The sequence below is a fragment of the Acomys minous genome (genome assembly GCF_964271855.1).
Source record: "Acomys minous genome assembly, chromosome: 3".
Classification (NCBI taxonomy): domain Eukaryota; kingdom Metazoa; phylum Chordata; class Mammalia; order Rodentia; family Muridae; genus Acomys; species Acomys minous.
In genome coordinates this window covers 140,670,791-140,694,252 of record NC_140485.1, presented here as the reverse complement: position 1 = coordinate 140,694,252, position 23,462 = coordinate 140,670,791, and the positions used below count along the sequence as shown (strand labels likewise).

General features: G+C 47.1%; 1 long non-coding RNA gene across 3 annotated transcripts; it reads left to right on the top strand.

The window, feature by feature from the left end:
- The first annotated feature begins 4,331 nt into the window (after window positions 1-4,331).
- Window positions 4,332-21,234, top strand: LOC311593732. 3 transcript variants are annotated; one of them, XR_014777823.1, is made up of 4 exons: window positions 4,332-4,560; window positions 5,048-5,144; window positions 12,599-12,779; window positions 20,728-21,234. It is a non-coding gene; the product is annotated as an uncharacterized lncRNA (long non-coding RNA). The 3 variants fall into 3 exon arrangements; XR_014777825.1 differs by lacking the exon at window positions 20,728-21,234 and adding an exon at window positions 16,614-16,643; XR_014777824.1 differs by lacking the exons at window positions 4,332-4,560; window positions 5,048-5,144; window positions 12,599-12,779 and adding exons at window positions 16,548-16,689; window positions 17,229-17,297.
- Window positions 21,235-23,462: the final 2,228 nt, after the last annotated feature.

Below are 23,462 nucleotides of genomic sequence, written 5' to 3'. Positions count from 1 at the left end.
AACAGCACTAAATGGAGGTCGGGAAAGTGCTCCAGTGCTCCAGTGCTCCAGTGCTCCAGTGGTCCCTGTGGGCATCCACATGGCTAGGTCCAGCGTGCTGTCCTTCCCAGTGAGGGCTCACTTTTGTGTCCGCAGTAGGAGGAAGACTTCCTACACCAATGGTGGCCAAGAGCTCAGTGTAATTGTCTTCTGGGAGGTAGAACAGCTGTCATTTGGATACAGTGCAGCAGTAACAACACTGTGTCTGCTGACCAGAGGCCCACACTCTGTCTCTTGCTCTGCCACTGACTCCCTGAGCTACTTTGGGGAACTCACTGCCTCCCTCTGAGGTACATTTTGCCTTGTTTTCCTAAGAATTTTCTCCACAGAACTGTATATTCTCTCTGACACGTCTCCAGCCTCCAAGATTGTATAGTCACAGCAACCAATACCATCAAGAATTGTGAAGGTTGTTATTTGAGCAACTAAATCCTACATGGGAATTACAGAGCCAGCTCTGTGGCACCCTAACAGTTACTTCAGAATCATTTTATCTACTCACTTCTGGGAACATCCTGAGTGTCTTCATGTCACACCAATAAACCCTGGACAGTGGGAGAAATCTCTCTATGAACAGAGTAGCAATTAGGAGAACTGATTTTTATCTTAACAAGGAGAGCAGTTATTTATTGAACGCCTACAGCGCCAGGCAATACTGATGCCTTGCTATACATTTCCTTGCTTAATCTTTGCAGCAATCCTGTGAGCTGTTAGCATGTTCTTTGCAATAGCTTGCTTATGTCCCCTGAGGCTTTGTACGTTGGGGTCCCCAGTGTGATGGAGGAGACTTAAAGAGGTGAAAGCACTCAAGTCATTTGGAGGTGGTGCTCTTGTAAGGACTCATGGAGTTGTGCAGGAACTCTGGGTCAGTGAGCGAGAGGATTATTGTGAAAAAAGCAAGTTTGGCCTCTGCACCCATCACAAAACATGATCTCTTACACTTACAAATGGCCTTGCTCTGATGCCATCTTCCATGGCCCCATCACCAGGTCCAGGCAGAGAAGGTGCCATGCTGTACAAATGCCCAATGGCTAGATCGTAAACTAGATAAACAGTTCCTTCCTTCCTTCCTTCCTTCCTTCCTTCCTTCCTTTCTTTCTTTCTTTCTTTATTTTTTTTTAAATTGTCATTGGGTACATCACTGTAGTCATGGAAAATACACAGACACCATTTTATAGAATAGGAAAGGAAACCTCAGAAAGAGGAGATTAATCTTCACAGGTCACTCAGCTGAGGCTCAGAGCCATATCTCTTGCCCTGTCCTAATATCCCTGGCTGCTACTCTGCATTTCCACACTCACTGGCAACTTTAAAAACATGGTTCTTGCCAGGCATGGTAATATACGCCTTTGATCCCAGCACCTGGATGGCAGAAGCAGGCAGATCTGCATTTGAGGCCATCCTGGTCTACAAAGTGAGTTCAGGACAGCCGAGGCTACACAGAGGAACAAAAAACATGGTCCTTTTAATGACAACTCGCCTTTAAAGGTAAGATCTTTGCCCCCTGCTTCTCTATACACACAGTTCTGCTATGTAGCCAGGCTGGCCTTGAACTCACATTCCTCCTGCCCCCACCTAGGACTATAGGTGTGTGCCATTGTGTTCATCCTACAGAAACTTGTTTTGAATAGCCTCTCTGCTTGGAACAGGGTTTACACAAAGTCAGTTCCCACCAAACATCTGGCTCATGAGCTGTACCTACTTGCTGGTCCTCTCTCCCTAGATCTGTGTCTCCCATGGTTCTCTGAGGCATAAGAAATGCTTTTTATCAATTACTTTAAATCATGTGTATGCATGTGTTTGTATGCCATGTTTGTGAGGCCAGAGCCGTAGGATACCCTGGAGCTGGACTTACAGCAGATGTAAACTGCCTGATATAGGTGCTGGGAATTGAACTTGGGTCCTTTGAAACAAGCCATCTCTCCACTGCGTGGGAAGGGTGGCTGAAGAACTAAGGCTTAGATTTCACTTAACGTTTATGAACAAAAGCAGCTGACTTGGGGCTGTGTCCCCTCAGTCGGTGTGGCCTAAATGTGCATGACATACTTGAGAATCAGGAATCTGGTTTCCCCGATTAAAGCAACAACAACAACAACAACAACAACAAAACACTCTTTGAGCTTAATTGCCTTGGCCAGGCGTGGTGACATGTGGATTTAATCCCAGCACTCAGGAAGCAGAGGCAGGTGGATCTCTGTGAGTTCAAGGCCAGCCTGGTCTACTGGTTTACGAATGGAGTTCTAGGACAGCCAGGGCTGTTACACAGAGAAACTCTACAGAGAGAGAGGGGGGTGGGGGGGGGGGAGAGGGAAGGGGAGAGGGAGAGGGACAGGGACAGGGACAGAGACAGAGACAGAGACAGAGACAGAGACAGAGACAGAGACAGACAGAGATGCAGACGGAGACACAGAGAGATAGAGACAGAGCCACACAGAGAGAGCCGTGTCTAAGGATGCATTAACAAGAAGAGACAGAACTGTGATTTAGCCCTGTCTCTCAACATGGCCCAAGCTCGTACTTCCTCCATTAACTTCTCCATCACATGAAAGAAAAAAAGGATGGAGAATCTCAGCCTAAAGATGTCTCTGATCACCAACAATGGGAGCATCAGCTGGCCACTCATTGCAAGTGGCTCCCCTCCCATGGAAAGTTTAGTCATCCCTCACAAGAGAGGATTCCCGGCTGACAGTTGCTGACCTAGGAGGAAATATACCTCAGCCACACAGAATGTCCAGACCAACAATGATGTCACTCGCCTAGTCATGAAAGCACGATGTAAGGATGGGGCGCCACTGTTGGGCTCCACAGTACAGAAGTGGTTTGCCTGGAGTGGTGCAGGGCTGCAGTTGTTCCAAAGCAGGGCTGCGCCTGACGGTACCTCCTGCCTGGGAGGTCCTAGGCCACCAACACTCACTAGTAGCTTTACTAGCTGAAGTAAGAGGTGATCTCTAACTGGTGGCTATGAAACAGAAACACTATGGCAATTCAGCCAACTCCCAAATCCTTTGTCCCCCTGGGGTTGCCATTTTGGATTCTCTGACTCTCAAGGTTCCCTATGGCATATGGGAATGGCTGCTTCTGGTGAAGGTTTTTAGGAGTCAGTGCACAGGTGCAGGGTGTCTGCCCATCTGGACCAAGCCATTCTTCCAAATGCTTATGGAAGCTTCCATAGATGACTGAGTGGAAGTCACAGGCAGTCTACAGTAAAATATGCACAGGAGCTCTGTCTTAATTAGACGTTCATATCTCTGAAGACATAAATAAATGCTTCCTTTTTGATATGTCTGATTTAATAGCCTACTAACAGGGGGATGCTGCTGAAATATAATTCAGGGGGTGAGGGAGAAATTAATACACTCAAATATTTAAAACCCAACAGCAATTAACAATCCATTTAAAGCCAATTTCTGAATTTTAATGTCATTTATCCTTCTCCAACCAGGACTGGTCTTGGTTCATTCTCATTTGTTACCACACCTAATAGGATACTTTGACCCTTACTTGGACAGCACTTCCAACCCCATAATACAGCAGCAGCCAACTATGGTGCCACGACACAGAGGCGGCTCCCGTGGAACTCCATAGTCACCTGAGTTCTACACACCATCACCTCACACTCATCTCTTCAGGATTTTACTGCTCTTTCAGTGAAAACTCTGATTTTAATAATTAATGACACGCATTAAGACAACTTGCAAAACCAGAACACTTGTTTTCTACAGAGTTCAGGGGAACTAGAGGTTGTCTGCGGCGTTAATCTTCAGTCAGCAATGGCTACCTGAACCCTGGCTTCCTTCCTGTTCATGTGGAGGAGATGGGAATGGGGAGGGGTTGTCTCCTGGCTTGTGTACCTTAAAATCAGCCTAAAATGAGACCCTTGACTGCCTTGTTTTTTGTTTCTCCATGTAGCGTTGGCTGTCCTGGAACTCACTATGTAGACCAGGCTGACCTTGAACTCAGATATCAGCCTATCTCTGCCTCCCAAGGACTGGGATTAAAGGTGTGCACCACCACCACCAAGGGCTGATAAACAACAACAACAACTTCTTCTTCTTCTTCTTCTTCTTCTTCTTCTTCTTCTTCTTCTTCTTCTTCTTCTTCATCTTCATCTTCTTTTCCTTTTCCTTTTGGTTTTTTGAGAGGTTTCTCTGTGTAGCCCTGCCTGTCCTGGAACTCACTCTGTAGACCTCCTGCCTCTGCCTCCCAAGGGCTGGGATTAAAGGCGTGTGCCACCACGCCCAGCACTAAATTCAATATTGCAATAATTTAAGAATTATAATTTGGTGGAAGGATGGCCGTTGCACGAGTATAGTGCGCATATCAACAAGCAGGCCTTCATCAGCTCTGTTCGCTTTTCCCATGTGCCTCTTGTCATAACAATCCGCAGTGCCCGGTTTTCTAGCTTAGTTCTCTAACTCTGTCTGTTCTCAACACTGGGAAAGTATAAAACCCTGTACCCGACCCTGATGCTTCAACCTGGAGCTTGTTCTTCAGCTCAAGAAAGAAGAGTGGTGTCGTCAGGTGAGAAGGTACATACTCGGCTTCTAGGCATTTTCTATGTATCTACCCATGTCCAATGGGGGAGCAATGGGCAGCGTGTAAGCAAGCAAGCAGAGGTAATGGAACCCATTGGTGAAAGATGCTATTCCCAGTGTGGGGGTTGGGGTGGGTGGGGGATGCTGGAAGGACGGTGGACTGGAGAAAGAGTTACACAAGCCAAGGGTGAATGTGGGTGGCCATCATCAGGTCTTTGAGAGAGGCTGGACAGCAGAGCTCCAAGTAGAAAGAAGGAAATGTGTTGAGCCTTGGAGTGACTGCAGGGCTCTGAAATGTGTCTGCATCTACCCTGGTGCTGAGTGCTCTGTGGCCAAGGGCACTCTGGACACGACGCCGACTGTGTGAAGAATAGCTCCCCTTTGCTTTTGGTGGGCCACAAAAGTCATACCAAAATCACAACCAAGCTTTCTTTCAATGGCTACATCGACCAAGAAAGTATGAACTTCCCCAGGCAGCTCCAGAACATCAGAAGAGGCAGCGGTGACAGAGGAATCAAGCTCATCACAGATGTGCTGGCCGAGAACAGTTGGTCTCAAGCTACAAGGAAGGTAAGGGACACTAGGACCTTAAACTGGAGAAAAACTGAGCGTTCCATCTCAGAGCCCAACACAGGTGAACAGGAGTTGCTCCAGGAATAAGTGAAATCCCGAGGAGCATTGTGGTACCCTGGGGTCACCTCCTGGAAGCAGAGGGTTGTCAGCAGGTGACAGTCTCTAAAGCCATCAGGCTCTCATCTGAGAGGGTGTCTTCACTTCCTACTGTGACAAATAGTCACAAGCTCCATACTTTACAAGAGAATGAGCCTCTTATCATCCTGAAGGGCTGTGGTCTAAGATCAAGTCATCTGCTGGGCAGCACCCCATCATCTGGGGACTGAGACTCTCCTCTGTCTCCTCCAACTTCTGGTAGCCACATCAACCTAGTCTCTCTCTGCCTCCGTTACTGTGTGTAGCTTTCTTCCCTTGCCAATGCCTCATTTCCTGTGTGGATATGTGTATAAGTGGATTTGGGTCCACCTGAGTAAGCAGGTTGTTGCATGCCAATACCCAACATAACTGTACCTGCAAAGAAACCTCCAGGATAGCACCACTTTCATAGGGCCCTGGGACACTTACTCCTCTGGAAGCCACCATGCAGCTCTTCCCTTAGAGCAAGTGGCAGGGATGGGATGCAGGGATGGACACAGAAGTGGCACATCTTTCCTGTCATAGCCAAGTGAGTATGTGTCAATTCTGTCATTTATCTATTTAAGATTGGATCTCACTATGTAGCCCAAGATGTCTTGGGACTCATTATGCAGCCCAGACTGGCCTCAAACTTAGAACAGTCTCCCTGCCTCTGCCTCCCCAGATCTAGTATTATAGGTCGGAGCTGTTACAACCCAGCTGTTAGTATTTTTTCAATCAGATTTCCTTTAGCTGCCCAGGTGATGGATCATTTCTAGGGAGAAAATCCGGGGCTATGCCTTGGGCTATCAGTGTCTTACTGTGAGATGTTGAGACAGAAGGATATCTAGATCAGTCAGAACCTGCCTCCCACCCTCACTCCTAGATCCTTTCTCACCCAGTAAAGCAGAGGCAGAAGGCTGCCTTTCAGTAGGTATGTGGTAGGCAAGGAAGATGAAGAAGAAACTGCTTACTACCATGGCATAGATGTGGCTATTGTAGCCGGTGTGGAGTGTGTGGCCATCTGGTCATAACCAGTGATGACGACACAGGAAACACCTTGACCTGGAGAGGAAGTCAGCAGATTATTACAAGCAGGTAAATTGGGGAATCCAGGGGAGGTTTGTTTGGTTTTTTTTCCTACATGGTAAGCTATTTTTTGTTGTTGTTGTTGTTGCTGTTGTTTGTTTGTTTGTTTTTGAGACAGGGTTTCTCTGTGTATCCCTGGCTCTCCTGGACTCGCTTTGTAGACCAGGCTGACCTTGAACTCACAGCGATCCACCTGCCTCTGCCTCCTGAGTGCTGGGATTAAAGGCGTGTGCCACCACTGCCCGGCTCTAAGCTATTTTTTAAAAACAGCAGCAGCAACAACAACAAAACTGTGCAGCCTTAAGTGATATTAGGATGCAACCAACCATTTAAACAGCACAGAGAACTATTGAGAAGCTGAGATGGCTACCTCAGAGACTATTGGGATAGAATCTGTCACCAGACTCTACTGTATGACACACTGCTCCAGGGACATCCGTCTGTTGTTTGTGTGTGTTTCAGGAAGAGAGAATTTGGTTGACCCAGGCCAAGAGAAGGTACTGGCCATCCAGGACACAGGCATGGTCAGTCACTCAGGAAACTGGAGTTACCAAGCCAGGGTCTAGGACAGTGGTCCTCAGGAAGTCTGTGAGCAGAGATGGCCAAAGGGTTTGGGGCTTCGAGGCTGGACAGTGAATAGAAGGGAGTGGGGTAGGCGGAAGTAGATTTGGAGACGGCATAATCAGTGAAGAAATTCCCAACATTCTTTGCTTTGTTTGATTTTTGTTTTATGTTGCTTGCTTGTTTTGTCTAAGGACCTCTTTGTAGTCTCATTTTTAAAATCTCTGTATGTGTTTGCATGTGTGAGTTCTGGTAGACAGATCCACAGCACACATATGGAGATCAGAAGGCAACTTTGGGAATCAATCCCTACTTTCCACCATCTTTGAGACAGTCTGTTGTTCAATGCCACATATGCCAGGCTATCTGGTCCAGGAAGTTCCAGGGATTCCTCTGTGTCCACCTTCCATCTGAAGCTCTAAGGTTCCAGATGTGAGCTAACACATCTGGCTTTATATGGGTCCCCGTGGTTGCATGGCAAGCCCTTTACTCCCTGAGCCGTCTTGCCAGCCCTACTTCTTTATGGTTTGAAAAGTTATCTAGACCCCTAGAAACGTGCTCCATATCTTCCAATATCAACTTTGTTAGAAATTAAGTGGATGTGTGTTCTACACACGAACCTGCAACCCACACTGAGTTCCTTATCGTCCCGTGGTAAAATAACATTGTCTACTCTTGAGAGGAGAAAAAGACTCAGGGCCTCTTCCCAATGCTATGTGTGATTTTGGTCTTGGAGGCCCTTAGGGTAGATTTAGTCAGGAGTCCCCGCCACACACAAGGGAACTGTTGGCACAGTCATGTAGTGCTCCCAGGGCATAATTTCCTGGGTTTGAAACTGGGCCCTACACCAGGGTATGCGGCACGTGACTTAGCACCTCCACATCTTCCCTGAAAATGAAGCAAGACTGGTCCCCTCCTCACAGTGCTGTCTAGAGGAAAAGAGACAAGCCAGACAAGCTCTCGTCAAACCACACCCAGGGCCTCTTACGGAGTCTGGTTCTATCAGGGCTCAGGCTCAGTTCCAGCTACTGCAAGGCAGAGGCTTGGCTGCACTAGTGGAACAACCGCAAAAGCTGTACTCTGAGGAACTGCCGACAATCCCTGGAAGTTAAGTACGGTCTGGTATTTAGCAAAGATGTCTATCAAAACATCTTTTTAAAAATGATATTCACGATAGGTATTGCTGAGACATACCAATCAATAAAAATGTGGAACTCAACCAATATATGATCTTTTATACATAACAAATCTAAATTCTTATTTATTTATTATGTCTATTTATTTATTTTGGCTTTTTGAGACAGGGTTTCTATGTGTAGCCCTATCCGTCCTGGAACTCACTCTCCAGACCAAGTTTTTTTTTTCTTTTCTTTCTTTCTTGTTTGTGGGTTTTTGTTGTTTTGTTTTGTTTTTTGAGACATGGTTTCTCTGTATCACCCAGGCTGCCCTTGACTCACTATGTAGACCAGGCTAGCCTCGAACTCACAGAGATTCTCCTGCCTCTACCTCCCAAATGCTGGGATTAAAGCCATGCACCACCACGCCTGTCCCAGACCAAGTTCTTAATGCTTAAAAATAATTTAAAAGACACCAATGTATCTCTGACACCTGTGTTGGTTTCTTGGTATTGGCTCAGTTAAGGGTCAAGAACCAACTGGGGAGGAAGGCCTTGCAGGGTGAGGTACACACGCGTCACCTCAGGTGCCTGCTCCAGTTTTCTGTAACCCAGAATGTCTGGACCAGCTTCCCCCTAAGGGCAGCCATACCTAAAGGAGAGGCCTCCTTACCCATCAGGGAGAAAGTGGAGCTGATGGCTACAGCTCGGTTCCCAGGTCGGAAGGCCCAGCCCGGGGTTTTAGTGCAGAGATGACTCGCAGCTGCGGGTCCGTACGGTTGTAAACTTCAGATTCAGAGCTGAAGTTTCAGTGGAGGCCATCTCTTTCCATTCTTTAGTCAATAGTTGAGAAAACTGACCTGCAAAGGTGAAGGACTTTCTTTTATTTCTGTGGTTTGGAGCCTCATGACTGTGGGCCTGAGGCTAAAGAAGAAAAGCAGCTGCGTGCGTGATCCCTGCTCTCGGCGGCGGCGTGCCTCGTCTCCCTGGCTAGGAGGCCTTCAGCTGGCTCAGAGATACTCCAGTATAGTTTTATAAAAGAGAAAGACAACCCCTCAGGGTATCGCCTGTGTCTTACAGAGCAAGCTGGCTGTCCTCTCTTGCTCCCGCTCTCCTCTCTGCCTGCCAATCACCGGGAGCCCGAGATGTTAGCTGATAAGGGTTTCTGGACATTCATTAAAGAAGCAACCCTTAAAGACCAAAGTAGCTCGGCAGGCCCAAAGGGATGAAGTTACCAATGTGATAATTTGCCCCTGTGCTGCTGAGCTCCATGGGACCTCCCTCTTGGTCCCTGTAGTGTTCTGTGGGTGTGCAGTAATCCGCTGAAATCTCTGTCATATCATGACGTCACCACTTCCTACGAAGGGTTCACCGTGCTGCGAGGGCTAAGAGTTCTTGGGTCAGACAAGGTTATGTGACTTTTCTCCAGGTCACACAGAGAATTAGAGGTAGAATCAGAACCTGGAGAGGCTTTTGTGTTTGTCCTAGGTCTGCCAGTGCTCTCTCTGTGGATGAATTTCATTCCTATAGGGGAGTTTTAACTCAGAACATGGCTGCTCCTGCATAGAGCACACCAGAAGACCTCCTGGGACTATGTGATCAGGCTTGAATACAGATACTCCTTTAATCCCAGGAGATAGAGGCAAGCAGATCTCTGAGTTCAAGGCCAGCCAGGTATAGAGGAAGTTACAGGCAAAGAGAAGTTTAGATCCAGGCCTGGTGGTACATGCCCTGAATTTGAGAACTCAGGAGACAGAGGCTTGCAGATCTCTGAGTTCTGGTCAGTGCTGTTCAGGCAGTTCGGTTGAGTCAGTGGGTTGAGGCAGTGCAGCGGAGTTGAGTTCATGGCGGTGCAGTTCATGGAATTCTGAGGCAGGAGAGTTTTACAGACACAGGTGAAGAGAGAACGGGCCAGAGAAGGAGAAGGAGCCAGAAGATTAGAACAGATTGCTAGGGTTAGTTTTGAGGCCAGGCAGAGCAATTCAGCCAGAGAAGCCAGTTTGAATCAGTCAGCTTGGAGAGGAGTTTGAGCCAGAACAGCTGAGTTGAACCAGCCAGCAAGAGCTCAGAAAGAACAAGAAAGAGTGAGCTTATTCAGCATTAAGTCTCAGAGGATGAAAACATTCTAGGCCTAGGTTAGATTGTCCAGAGGCCTAGGCCTAGGTTAGCAGAAGGAGGCAGTGAGCTACTTTTACACACCTGTCTGATTGCCATTCTGTTGGAGATCAGTCGAAAATCAGGGCTGTCACTTTGGATCTCAAATGTACTCAGTCATAGGTGAGAGCAGTGGCAATGCCTATAGTCCCAGCTACTGAAAAGGCTGAGGCAGGAGGATTGCTCGAGCTGAGGACTCTGAGGCTAGCCTGGGCAGCATACCTATATCTCATCTCTTGAACTCAGGTGGGGGCTCAATTCTTTGACAACGCAGGCTTTGCCAGCATGGCTGCACTGGCCCCTCGGAGGCAATCCTGAGTGATAATGGACACAAATAGCCACACTGCCCCCACCACCTCCTTGGGTTTCAGATCTCCAGGGTGTCTTCCCTTCCTGTACTTCCTCTCCTCATCCTAGATTATATGCAAGGACTTGTCTTCATGAAGTACTGATTTTTATCTCAACTTCTACTGTAAAGAGACAATGCCATTGGTCTCTCCTTACCTACATGAGCACACATGATCCATGCTCACCCCTACCCACTGCATAGGCAACTCAACCAAGAACAGTCAAAAGATCTATCTGTCTGTCTGTCTGTCTGTCTGTCTGTCTGTCTGTCTATCTGTCTGTCTATCAGTTTTCCTACATAGGTGCCTATGACAAAGTTTAACTTATAAATTAGTCACCGTAAAAGATTAAGAACGAAACTAATACTAAAGTAAAATCATCATAATAATATATAGTAAGACACATTTGTGCCTTGGGCCATTACTAAGTGAAATGAGAATTATTGGCACCCATGCTTTACTGTAACAGCAGCTCTGATGCCAAGCGGGCTACTAAGTGGCTGATGGTGGTATAGGGTATACAGCACAGACACCCTGGAAGAAGCTAAGATTAGGCCAAGGCAGGATAGAGTCGGGTATTTCAACATGCCACCCAGGTCAATAAGTATTTTAAAACTTATGAGTCATTTATTTGAGTCTCCATTTAATCTTTTCAGACTGTCACCGGAAAATGAAATGGAATAAGGAGGGAAGCCTGCCTCTCTCTCTCTCTCTCTCTCTCTCTCTCTCTCTCTCTCTCTCTCTCTATGTGTGTGTGTGTGTGTGTGTAACTTGCAAAAAGAAACAAAGTTTGTTAGACTTGTAAAAAAACACAGGGCTCTTGGCTCTTTCAGGTCACTGAGTTAGTGAGTTTAGGATAGCCAAGGCTACACACAGAGAAACTCTGTCACAAACAAACAAACAAACAAACAAACAAAAGGAGCACCAAGTTTAGTCTCTTCAGACTAAAGCTATTTCAGAGGGAGTTCATGAAACACACACCTAGGACAGACTCTCAGCTGGTGACAATCAGAAAGGCCTTTCATGGATTGATTCCTAAAAAAGTTCCAGGTCACCGTGGACAACCTTCCATTTCCTCGTCAGCTAGTGACTCTCGTGTCTACCGCATTGGCATGTAGAGTTTCTGATAACTTGGGGGTCTCCGCATGAACACTACTGACACTTGAGACTGGGTGGGTCTTTGTCAGGGACGGGACCATGCTACACCTGAGCTTCAGCCCTGCTGGCCTGTATCCAGTAGAGCAGTGATTCTCAACCTGCATGTTGCCACCCTTTGGGGACCTGAACAGTCTTTTCTCAGGGGTTGCCTCAGACCATCTGTGTATCAGATGTTTATGATTCGTAACAATAGGAAACTTATAGCTATGAAGTAGTAACAAAAATAATTTTGGGGTTGGAGGTCAACACAACATGAGGAACTGTATTAAAGGATCACAGCATTAGAAAGACTGAGAACCACTGTATACACACACACACACACACACACACACACACACACACACACACACACTTATATAAGCTCCCAAGTCCAGTTTCCAATACTGGCCTAGAGAAACAGCCAGTTGACAAAGCACCTGCATATAAGCGTGATGCCTAGGTTCAGTCCCCAGATCCACATTAAAAGAGCCCATATGTACACATGATTGTATGTATTTCCAGCACTTGGGAGGATCTTTTGTGTTTAGTGGCCAGAAAGCATAGCCTCATCTGTGAGCCCCAGGTCACTGAAAAGCCCTGAGGAATGACTATCCAAGAATGGCCCTGCCCCTCCCCTCATACCTCTGATGCCATCCTGTATCCTTAGCCGTCAGTTAACCACTATCCTAACGGGAACGAGCTCCTTGCATCTGTCTAGGGATCTTACCCCTCTCCCTAGGCTCAGCTGAAGAGCGCATTCCTTCGTGAAACCTTCCAGAATTGCCCCCACCCCCCACCCCCAGGGCAGAACTGGCCTTCCAGGTGCAGAACTTGGAGGCTGTGCTCATCCCTGCTAGTATAATTTCTGGCCTCCTCTCATCACACTGCGAATTCCTGGAGGTCGATGATTATGGCTTCTAACCTGTATTCTCCAGTTCTCAGCACCCAGCATGTCTGATCCATGACAGCAAGGAATGCGTGGGCCAGAAGCTTACATTCTGCACTCCTGAAAGATGCATGCAACTTCATCCCCTCCATTGGCAAGGTTTCAGCTCTGCATTCTTACTTGTCCTTGACAAAGGACAAGTCCCGCCTGGCTTCTGTTTCCAGTCACAGGTTAGTAGCATCAAGGTCACAACGGAACTGCTGGGGGGAACTGTGTTGGTTAGCGTTCAGTCAGTCTACTTGACACAGCCTCATGTTGACTGGGAAGAGTCTTAAGGAGGAATTACGTAGATCAGGTTGGGCTATGTGCATGCCTGTGGGGCACTGCTTTGGTCTTGACCACTGATTAAGGGGGAAGATCCTACCCTGAATGTGTCTGGCACCATGTCATTGGCTGGGCCCTGAATTCCATTGATGAGGAAAGCTGACGGAGCATTAGCAGAAGCAAGCAGGCAGTGAGAATGTGTTCAGTGTTTTCCGGTCTTGACTATAGACGTGCTGTAACTAGCTGCCCAAGGTCCTACCTTGACGTCTTCAGAATGAGGGGCCACATGTGGGGTTGCAAACCAAATAAAACCCTTTCCTTCTCAGAGGAGGAGTTGTCCGGATTGTTTTATCTCAGCAGCTGGGACACCACTCTGTTCAAGTAGTGTCTGCCTCAGGGAGTGGAGACACCCATTCGACAGGTGGGGACACTGAGGCCCCAAGGGTTTACTCACAAGCCCAGTGCCCTGTAGTCTTGGGATAACAGTCCAAGGCAGTTTGACTACAAACCCCACTCCCTGCCCTGCCTATGGGCTCCAGATTTTATTTTTCCAAGACAGGGTCTCACTATGTAGCTCTGGCTGTCCTGGAACTCACTATGTGGCCTCAAACTCATAGAGATTCACCTGCCTCTGTCTCCCAGAGTGCTAGGATTAAAGGCGTGTGCCACTACCCTCAGCTGGCAGATTATTTTTTAATCTGGACTACACTTACCCTGTTGCCACATGAAGTCTGAATGGCCTCTTTGCACAGACAATAGGCAGTTGGTACCCATTGTGTCACTTCCTATCACTGTAACATCAAATTCTACCAAAATATGGGGGAAGTCATCTTGATGTTGAATTTGCATACCCAAAGGCCGGAGGATGGCTTCTATAATCAAATTATGTGGAGTCGTAAAAGGGAGCAGCGTTTAAACAGCTTACAAAATTACTTTGAAGACACACATTAAAATCTAAAGAACGCAGCGCATTCGAGATCTGTACGGAAAGTTAAAAGCTAATTGATTATGACAGCTCTGTCTTTATCACTGGCACCATCCGCCATCTCTGCTTTGTCAGGATCACAGCTCACACATCACTCCACCTTCTGCCCCTCTTCTTACCACATTCAGTCGTACTGAGATGAACAGATGGAGTTTTATACAGGAACCCCACCCTCTCCCATAGACCATCAAAAGGAGCAGCCTTTAAAAACACAAAAAACAAAAACAAAACCTAGAATTTGCTGAAATTCTCTTAGCAACTTTACTGATTTTACAACCTATTTTATTGGCTGTGCAAGGTCTTTGGGCCCAGCATCTGTTTGCTGCATCTGGGGGCAGGGGAAGATAAATTCTCTTTTTAAAAATGCCAGTGAACCAAATTTAAGAGGCAGGCAGACGAATGAACAGGTCTTAACAGAAGAGGACCGCAGCGTACCCTCTGTGTCCACGCTGTCATTCACCCCAGTCTCTGTGACCTGTGGCCAGGACAGGGAGAGAAGAAGACAAGTAAGAGCTGAAAGCATCTCCGCTCTGCACAGTTTGTCAGCTTAGAGAGGAGGGCCTGGAGACTGCTGAGTCAGCAGGAGCAGGTGCCCCCGGGAGGGACCTGGGGAACATGGCCTACAGGAGGTAGTCTGTGTCCTTGGGTTTTTTTTGTTTGTTTGTTTTTGGTTTTGTTTTTGTTTTTTTTAAGCCCTTACACATCCTTTACAATTTTCCAGACTTAAAGAGTTGTGCTTGGTCACCCAGAGCCATGCTTACACATCACGGGGCTTCATTATAATAATGGTCCAGTTTGCCAGCTTCTTAAGACCTCAGCTGTCCGAGTCAGCCTCTTCAACTCTGCAGCTGTTTGTAAGATTAATAGACTCAGATGCATAATTGACTCAGAGAGGGAGAGGTGAGAGAGAGAGAGAGAGAGAGAGAGAGAGAGAGAGAGAGAGAGAAGAGAAGAGAAGAGAAGAAGAAGAGGAAGAAGAGGAAGAAGAAGGAGAAGAAGAGGAAGAAGAGAGAAGAGAAAGGAAAGACTTATCTTCCCACTCTCAGAAGCAGTGTTCTGACAGGGAGATAGTATCTGTTCCCACTAACAGGGTCAAAGGTCAAGGGTCAGGGAGAATTGCTAGCACTGTGGAAGAAGGCTTTGAAAGCTGAAGGACATTTCCAAGTGCATGCATGCTTAGTAGACATCCTAAAATAGCCTTAGTCGTGCAGCCTGTGGGGTGGGAGAACCTGCTCTACAGCCTGGAGCAAAGTGATCTGGGAAGAGACAAGGCAGAATAGTGTCACCCACATCCATGGAGGAGAGGGGAGGGGACTCGGAAGAGGAGTGAACGGGGAAGGGTGAGGGCCAGAAAGCCGTGGCCAGTGGGGCTCCGGGGGTTTCAGCGTTAGGCTCTGCCTTTTCTAACTGAGGCCATAGGTCACAGGACACATGGTCAGGTTTTGCAAGACTCCCAAAGGAATCCAAACAGGTAAGAGTGGCAGAGCAAACCTTTGGGTGTCACCCTAAAGGTTATCAGAGACGAAGGCCTTGGGTAAGCAGTTGCAGAGGAAAACAAGGTGGAGTATGCCGAGGCTCCGAGGCAGGGCTAGGTGACTGTGGCAGACCCGCATAGGGTGTCTTTGGAAGGTGGAGACCTGGGACCCATGTGAGAGGGGAAGGGATGCCCTTAACGGTCTAGGGGCATCTGACATGGTCCCTGCATATCTAGGGGGTCATTTGCATAGTGCCATCCTCGGTAGATTTGTGGGAGAGCTAAGGGTGTAATGGAAAGACAGAAGCAGAAATAGAAAGCTAACTGCGGGTCTGTCTTGCAGTCTGTCATTACACCTTTCCTCAGAGCTTGTTTGGGTGTTTGAGAAAGAGACCAGACTTTCAGGAGAGCTCACCAAACCAGACGAAGGCCAGGCAAAATCATAAGTTGAAAAGCAGAGAGGGCTGTATTTCCCCCCGTACAGTGCGCTCAGAACACTTCCAGGACTTTGCTCCCCGGTTTGAGGAACAGAAATGAAGCTGATCTTCCACTGTCATCAGATGTGGGATCCTTCCTCTTTGCCTTAAATAACCGCCCCCAGTGGGGACAGCCTCAAGCCCGCTGCTCCTCCTGTGCTCGAAGAGGATGGGAGAGATTAAGCCTTATCTCTGCTTCTGTTTTCCTTTAAACTGACCACCCTGTGGCCTCAGTGTGGACACAGGTCAAGACTGTTTTAATGTTTCCCCATGGAGACCTGGCTTGGGGGTGGAGACGTGACCTTTGCAGGCATTTGGGATGTCAACTCTTTCCTCAGCTCATCTTTGTGAGACTCGGCATGTTTTTGTACATACGTGTGTATGTGCAGATGGGTTTCTGGGTAAGCACATGCCTACATGTCTCTGTGGTGTGTGTGTGTGTGTGTGTGTGTGTGTGTGTGTGTGTGTGTGTAGGCCAGAGGTCAGCCTCAGGAGCTGTCTACCTTTCTTTCTTATTTTTATTTTTTTATTTTTTATTTTTTTGAGACAGAGTCCCACTGGGCCTTGGAGTTTACCAGTAGGCAAAGCTGCCTGGTTAGCAAGCTGCAAGGCCCGCTTGTCTCTGCCTCCACAGCTGTAGGATTACCGTATTTTTCAGACCATAAGATGCACTTCCCTCCACAAATGTTGGGGGGAAATTAGGGTGCACCTTATGGTTGATTCATGTTTTTGGTTTGCTTTTTGTTTTTGATCAAGCCTTGACTTTTATTACTTAAAAAAGCTGCATATTTATCTTGCCTCACAGCACGAACCCCTCGTAGTCTGCCTGGGCACATATCGCAAGCAGATTTAAGTGTTCTCCCAACCTTCTTGGTGTACAGGTAAACAATAGTGTTGTCAGGGGTTCGAGACAGCCTCGTTTTGTTAGAGGCCATGTTGTAGGAGAGCCTATGACGAAGGTAAGTCAGACGCTGGGATGGACCATTCTGATTGCTGCTTCCGGGCCGCTGGAACCACCACGGAGGGCTTTCTGCAGCTGAGAGCCTAGGACCCGCCAGCCACACACCTTTCCTTGCTCCTCACCTCACGCCGTCAGTTAGGGCACTGTCCACCAGGACTTCCTGCCTGCCTAACTCCTGGGATGGCTGTGGGTCATACACAGAACAAAAACAGATCCTCAATTTCCATTTTTACTGTTTTTCTTGTTTTACTGCTCTAAAAAAATGGGTGTGTCTTAGGGTTAGGTGTGTCTTATCTGAAGAATACAATATAATTGTATGCCGCGACTGGGCCTGGCTTCCGTCCTTAGGGTCTAAAATTGAATTTGTCCTCATGCCATGGTCTCACAGCTAGATTTGACAGGAAACATCCCTCTTTGGGGTTTAGACTGCCCACAGTTAACTCTTCCGGTCATTTTCAGCATAAAAGAAGCAGAGAGTGCCCCGCGGCAGTTTATTGACATCTGAGAACTCCTGGTTTCTGCAGAGAAGTAATATCATTCCTGTCCAACTGGGTGTCTGTTAGGTGCTAATTTGACACTGCAACGAGATAAAAGTTGGGCCCAGGCTGCCTTCAACCTCACAGGATTGGAATGCAGTCTTCTTAGCATAGGAGTCAAGCATTTCCACTCACGTCAGCTAAGTAAATAGAAAAGTAATTAACAGTGCGCTGGGGTAGATGTATCTGGTGGGGTTTCACCAAGCAGGAAGCACCCAGTGGATCAAAAAGTCCTGTGGTAGCCAATGTGGGAGGAATCTTTCATGCCTCATGCCGTCTCTAGGATAGGCATGTCGTCTCTGCCTGTCTCCAAGAAGAGGAATTTCTGAATCTTTAATTATATTTTCACTTTGATCAAGAGAAAATGAAACAGGAAAAAAAAATTCAGAAAGTACCTAAAACTGGTCCAAAACTAAAGGAATCTCCTCATTGTCTGGTGCAGTGCTGCTGGTCTCGAACCCGGTGCGTGGTTCCCCTTCCTGCTGGCCCCATGGTTTTGTTTTTATTTTCTTCCTCAACTATTAAATACCTTCATTTTAAAATGTGATCTGAATGTCCCATTCTTATCCCCCTTCCTCTTTGGGAAATAAATGGTATTATGTCATCTTTAGTAGTACAAAGAAATGGAATTAACCCTCAGCTGGAGAAAAAGAAAGAAAAACAACAAAACAAAAAACAAAACAACAGGGCTAGGTGTGGTGGCACACGCCTTTAATCTTAGCACTCGGGAGGCAGAGGCAGGTGGATCGTTGTGAGTTCCAGGCCAGCCTGGTCTACAAAGTGAGTTCGGAACAGCCAAGGCTATACAGAGAAACCCTGTCTCAAAAAACCCAAAACAAAAACAAAAACCAAAAAACAAAACAAACCACAACAGCAACAAACCCCCAGGAGATTAAGGCATGCATTTTTAGATGCCTATCAAAAAAACACATCTGAAAGTATTAAATTCCACTTCATGGGGCTGGAGAGATGGCTCAGTGGTTAAGAGCACTGTCGGCTCTTCCAAAGGACCTGGGTTCAATTCCCAGCATCCACATGGCAGCATACAACTGTCTGTAACTCTAAAATCTGACTCCCTCACACCAATGCACATAAGTTAAAATTAAATAAAATATTAAAAAATTTCCACTTCATGTGTCCAGAATGGTATAATGCAATGGTATAATACAATGAAAGTAGTGCTTTGCCTTATATAGAAAAATATTCCTTTACGGAGGAGTTGAGGGGTCACACGATTTTACTTTGAGAAGGTTTTGCAAAGTGACCCAGGTGCAGGTCCCCACTGGAAGTCTTGGCTAAGGGTCTGCCCCAGAACCAGTTTCTCCATCTTCAAATGTTACCTGTCTTGACCCAGGCATACTACAAACCCCTTAGCCAGGCTGGCCACACTTCTCAGAAGGAATTCTCGGTAAGGGTGAGGCAAGCTTTCGTCAGCCTTCAAGGGTCACCTGAGTGCCCACCTGTCCCCCAGCTCCACAAGAAAGTGGGTTTGTCAAGCACCAAGGTGTTTTCTACTCGTGGAAAGAACTCCAACACTCCAGATCTTACATATTTGGACCTTTCAACTTGGAATATTTTCTTACATTTCACATAGCTTTGCTCCTTAGGGGCGAAAACCCTAGTCTTTCAAGTGGTTATTATAAATCTTAGTGTATAAATACACACGAGAGGTCATCACTACTCCAAGATGGTACTTAAAAGGTTCAAGTGTCTCTCAGTAAGATTTTTCAACTTGTTCAGTGACAGAGAATCAAAGTCGGCAAAGCCAGAACTTCGCGTTTGATTGTTCCTTCAAGGTTTTTAAGGGGAAAAAAAAATCTTTTTGGGAGGCTTGACGGGTATTCATTCCTTCGTTCACTCATCCTGTAGACACGGAATGAGGTATTGACTTGCCTGTGACCATGTTTGGTACTGAAAACCCTACTACGGCATTGCAGCCTTAGTCATGAAATTTCTAGAATGTAGATCTGGAACTGAGACCCAGAGAGGTCAGGTGACTTTTCTCATGCCAAATAATATCAGGTAATCAAAGGTGTAAGTGAGACCTGAATGCCCAAGCCAGGCTGTGACAAGTGAGCGAGAATCTCTGGAAGGTTTGAGGGCCCAGAGTGTGGGTGGGGGCCACCCAAAGGCCATAGTCTGACAGGGCCCCCCTGGCTGGGACCTCAGGATGTCAGGATGCCGTGGTTCTGATCTGTTAGGGCAATAGTCGCATGTTCCCTGATTGCTTAGATTCTCCGTGTGTCCTTATGTGTGGAGGTGAGAGCATGCATGTAGAGGACAGAGGTTAAAGTTGGGCGTGTTGCTCGATCACTCTCCACCTTATTTTTTTGAAGTCTCCCACTGACTGACTGACTAGGCAGGATGGCCACAGAGCCCCAGAGATCCTCCTGTCTTTGCCTTCTAGTAGCTAGGATCCCAAGCTCAAGCCACCATGCTCAGCTTTTTACACAGAGGCCAGGGTTACAATCAGGTCCTTGTAATGAGTGGCAAAAACATTTCTCTCCAAGGCATCTATCGCCTCAGCCCGTCCCATGTTGACATATTTTGTATCTATTTTATTTGCGTTCTTATACCTCTGCCTCCCTTCTCCGCGCTAACCCCTTCCAGCCCCCCAACAGTAGATAGGAGAGAAAGGCAGCTAGTGGAGGGTGGGGGCGTTGAGATCCGTTTGCTACTTCCTGATGACCAGGTGGTGAGCTCCTTGGGGGCAAGTCCAGTCTCCGTCTTGTCAGGCTATCTCCAACTTCTTGTTTCTTTTCTCTTGGCCACTTGGCAAACCGGCGACAGCTGCAGCGGGAGCAGGAGCCGGCAGGAGGAACAGCCGTGCCTCCTGTCTTCAGGCTCTGGGCTTTTTATACCCTCTCTAGAGTTCCCAGAATTAAACCATCGTCAGCTTTACAGAAACACGCCTTGGCCAGAGCACACAAGAGGCAAATGATGGACAGTCTGAAGCAGCCCCATATCCCACACCTGGGATTGAACAAAAACATGTTTACATAACATAACTGGTGTGTGTGTGTGGGGGGGGGTGGTTCGAGACAGGATTTCTCCATGTAGCCCTGGCTTCCTTGGATCTCTCTTTGTAAACCACATTGACCTCAAACTCACAGAGATCCACTTGCTTCTGCTTCCCAAGTACTGGGATTAAAGGTGTGAGCCACCTCCTCCTGTCTTATAACAGGGTTTTTAAAGACAGCAAAATTCTCAGTAGCCAGGCACGTTGGTGCACACCTGTAACCCCAGCACTCAGGGAGGCAGAGGCAGGCAGATCTCTGTGAGTTTGAGGCCAGCCTGGTCTACGAAGCAAGTCCAGGATAGCCACAGCTACACAGGGAAACCCTGTCTCAAAAAATGAAAAAGAAAAAAAAAAAACCAACAAAAAAAAAACCTTAGTAACTCCAAATTTTTCTTTTCTCCAGAATCTTTGGCTCAGAATCCACCAGGTACTGTTGCGAGTGAACTCCCCAGGGAAGGCATGTTATGTGAAGCCGTGTCTAGCTCACCATGGGCATACGTTTATTCACATTTCCCCAGAAGAAACATTTTCTCCAGATTTTTTTCAGCCAACATTTCCTGAGTTCCTATGGTGAACCAGGACCACGGTCTGGAGACGGCTCACACCCGCGTTCTACCTCCCTGCTTGTCTCCCAAGAGTCCACTTGTTTCTGTGCTCTGAGGCACCCACTCAGAGTATCATATCCCAAGCCAGGACGTCTTTCCACGTGAACACCAAAATAACTCTGGCCTCTGCATGCTGAGTTCCTTTCTCAATCCACGGACATCACGTCATCTAGGCAGCGGTTGAGAGGGACAGCTGTGGGCCAGGTTGACTTGTTTATCTGTAAGCTTTGACTCCACTCTCCCCTCCTCATCTCTATTGGAACTATATGCCTGGTGGGTGTAAGATGCCAACTAAAGTCCTTTGTGTTTCCACTCTCTGAACTCAGTTTCGTTCTGCTAACAAAGATGTTTAAAAAAAAAAAAAAAGGAGCTGGGCGTGGTGGTGCATGCCTTTAATCCCAGCACTCAGGGTAGCAGAGGCAGGTGGATCTCTGTGAGTTCAAGGCCAGCCTGGTCTACAAAGTGAGTCCAGGACAGCCAGGGATGTTACACAGGGAAACCCTGTCTTGAAAAACCAAAGCAAACACAAAAAGAAAAGAAAATCGGAGCCAAGCTCAGGAAGGGGCTTCGACTGTGTTTTAGGATGTAGCACTTACTCTGACCTCGTAGCTTTTCTTCTTTAAAATAGTTAGAGCTGAGTGCAGTCTTAGAAGCCCAGGGTCTAGACCTTGTTTACAGACTGTGGGATCGAGCGAGGTGCACAGGGGCCGTGAGCTGCACCGCAACCCTACTGGAGTCTTCAAATCCTGTGCTCCTGCCTTCAGTTTAGTAGACTAAAGTGTCTTTTTTTTTCTTTCTTGGAATTTATCTTTTATTTTAATTAAAAACACACATATAAAAGAGCAACAGCTTATTCTTCTACCTTGAATCAAGTGCATGTGGAGTGTTGTTTGGCACCCGGACAAGGCATTTCAGCCCCTGGCATGGTGACACTTCTTGCATCTCCCTGTTGGGACCTGGCAGCTCGCAGTTACCCAGTTGCCCTCTGAATTTCACAGACCCCAAGTGAACCTTCCCAGTCATTGGCAGTGCTCATACTCGTAGGACCCTGTCTCCCAACACCGCTCTTGTTTGACGTTTGGTCAGCTCTATTCGCTAGGCAGTTTTCCTTCTAACTAAGCCAGCCCTACCTTCCTTCCTTCACCCTCACATACCCATTTTGCTCCATGCCTTTAAATAGGTTTGGCCTGAAGACAGGACTTTAGCCTCAGTGTCTTCCACCTCCACCTTTATTCTGGGCCCTTGACCTTCCTCATTTTAATTATTGGTTTCTATTTACATGGAGGTTGTCACCAATGATCCCGTTGGGCTGTCTTTCGGCTGTTTCCTGCAGATCTTAGGAAGCGACTTGAGGGTTGTCCTCTGGTTTCATGGGCACACCTGTGATCAGGAGTCTGCTGTCCCCCCAAATTGGGAGAGTGTGGGAGGGACTACTTCCCCCTGACATGTTCAGCCCCACTGTTTGGGAATGATCCGCAGCTTCCCTGGGACAAATTCCGTCCCCTGTCGCAGCACAGGGTACATCTAATCCCTGCTAGTATTTTAAGACCATGATCCCATCTCTCTCCCGTCCCTCTCCCCTCATGATCTCTTTTAAAGGGTTAGGTATAAATGTGTGCAAGTGCGGTCATGTGTCTGGCTCGTGCATATGCAAGGAGGCATTTTCCTATCTTTACTGGAATACTCTACTTTCATGCTTTGGTTTTGTTTAGCAACACATCATGCCCTGGACTGGTGGTCAATCAAATCCCCTCCCTCCCTCTTTCCCTGCCTCACCCAAGGTGCTGGAAGCTGCTCTCTCTTCTTTTCTACTTAAGTCATTTATTTATTTTTGAACTCATATTCCTACCGAGCTTCAGTATTTCCAGTTGGTTACTAGAATCTTCTTAAATCTCAGCACTCTCCCCTTCAAGCTTTTATTGTGCACAAGGCTAATATATAAATATTTATGTCAAAAGCATACATAAAAATGTTCAGCGGGGTTTCAGGCTGCCAATTGTAAGCAGCTTTATACATGCGTCAGGACTGGACTACTCAAAAACAAAAAAACAATGACAGCTGTTGGGAGCCAGCTTTTTCTTGGTGGGAAAGGGAAGCTGTAAGAAAGAAGGACAAAGCTGGTTCAGGGACCCAGAGCAGTGTGAGCTCATCCGCGCAGCCCTGCAAAACAGCTCCGGACACTGAGAGTAGAGCAGGGAAGACCCAGAAGTGCCACACCCATCCCGGCTCCACAGGCTAGATTCTGCATCCAGTTCTCCAGGATGGGAACCAGGGCACCTTAGCAAAAATGGTTTTCTAGAACTCAATCAAGGGAAATGAGAGTTTAACCTGCAGCGTCTTATATTAGCAAGAAGCAAGGAAGAGCTCAGATTACATAAGAAGTAAGGGCTGTCAAAGGGACTCAGGTGCCAACTGAGAAAACCACCCAATGGCCAAAGCTGTGTAACCGGGAGCAAAAAACTAAGTAAAATCCTATTGCTCTGTAACCCAAGGTATAAGACAATTATGCATGAGTGTACAGTGGCAAAATAAA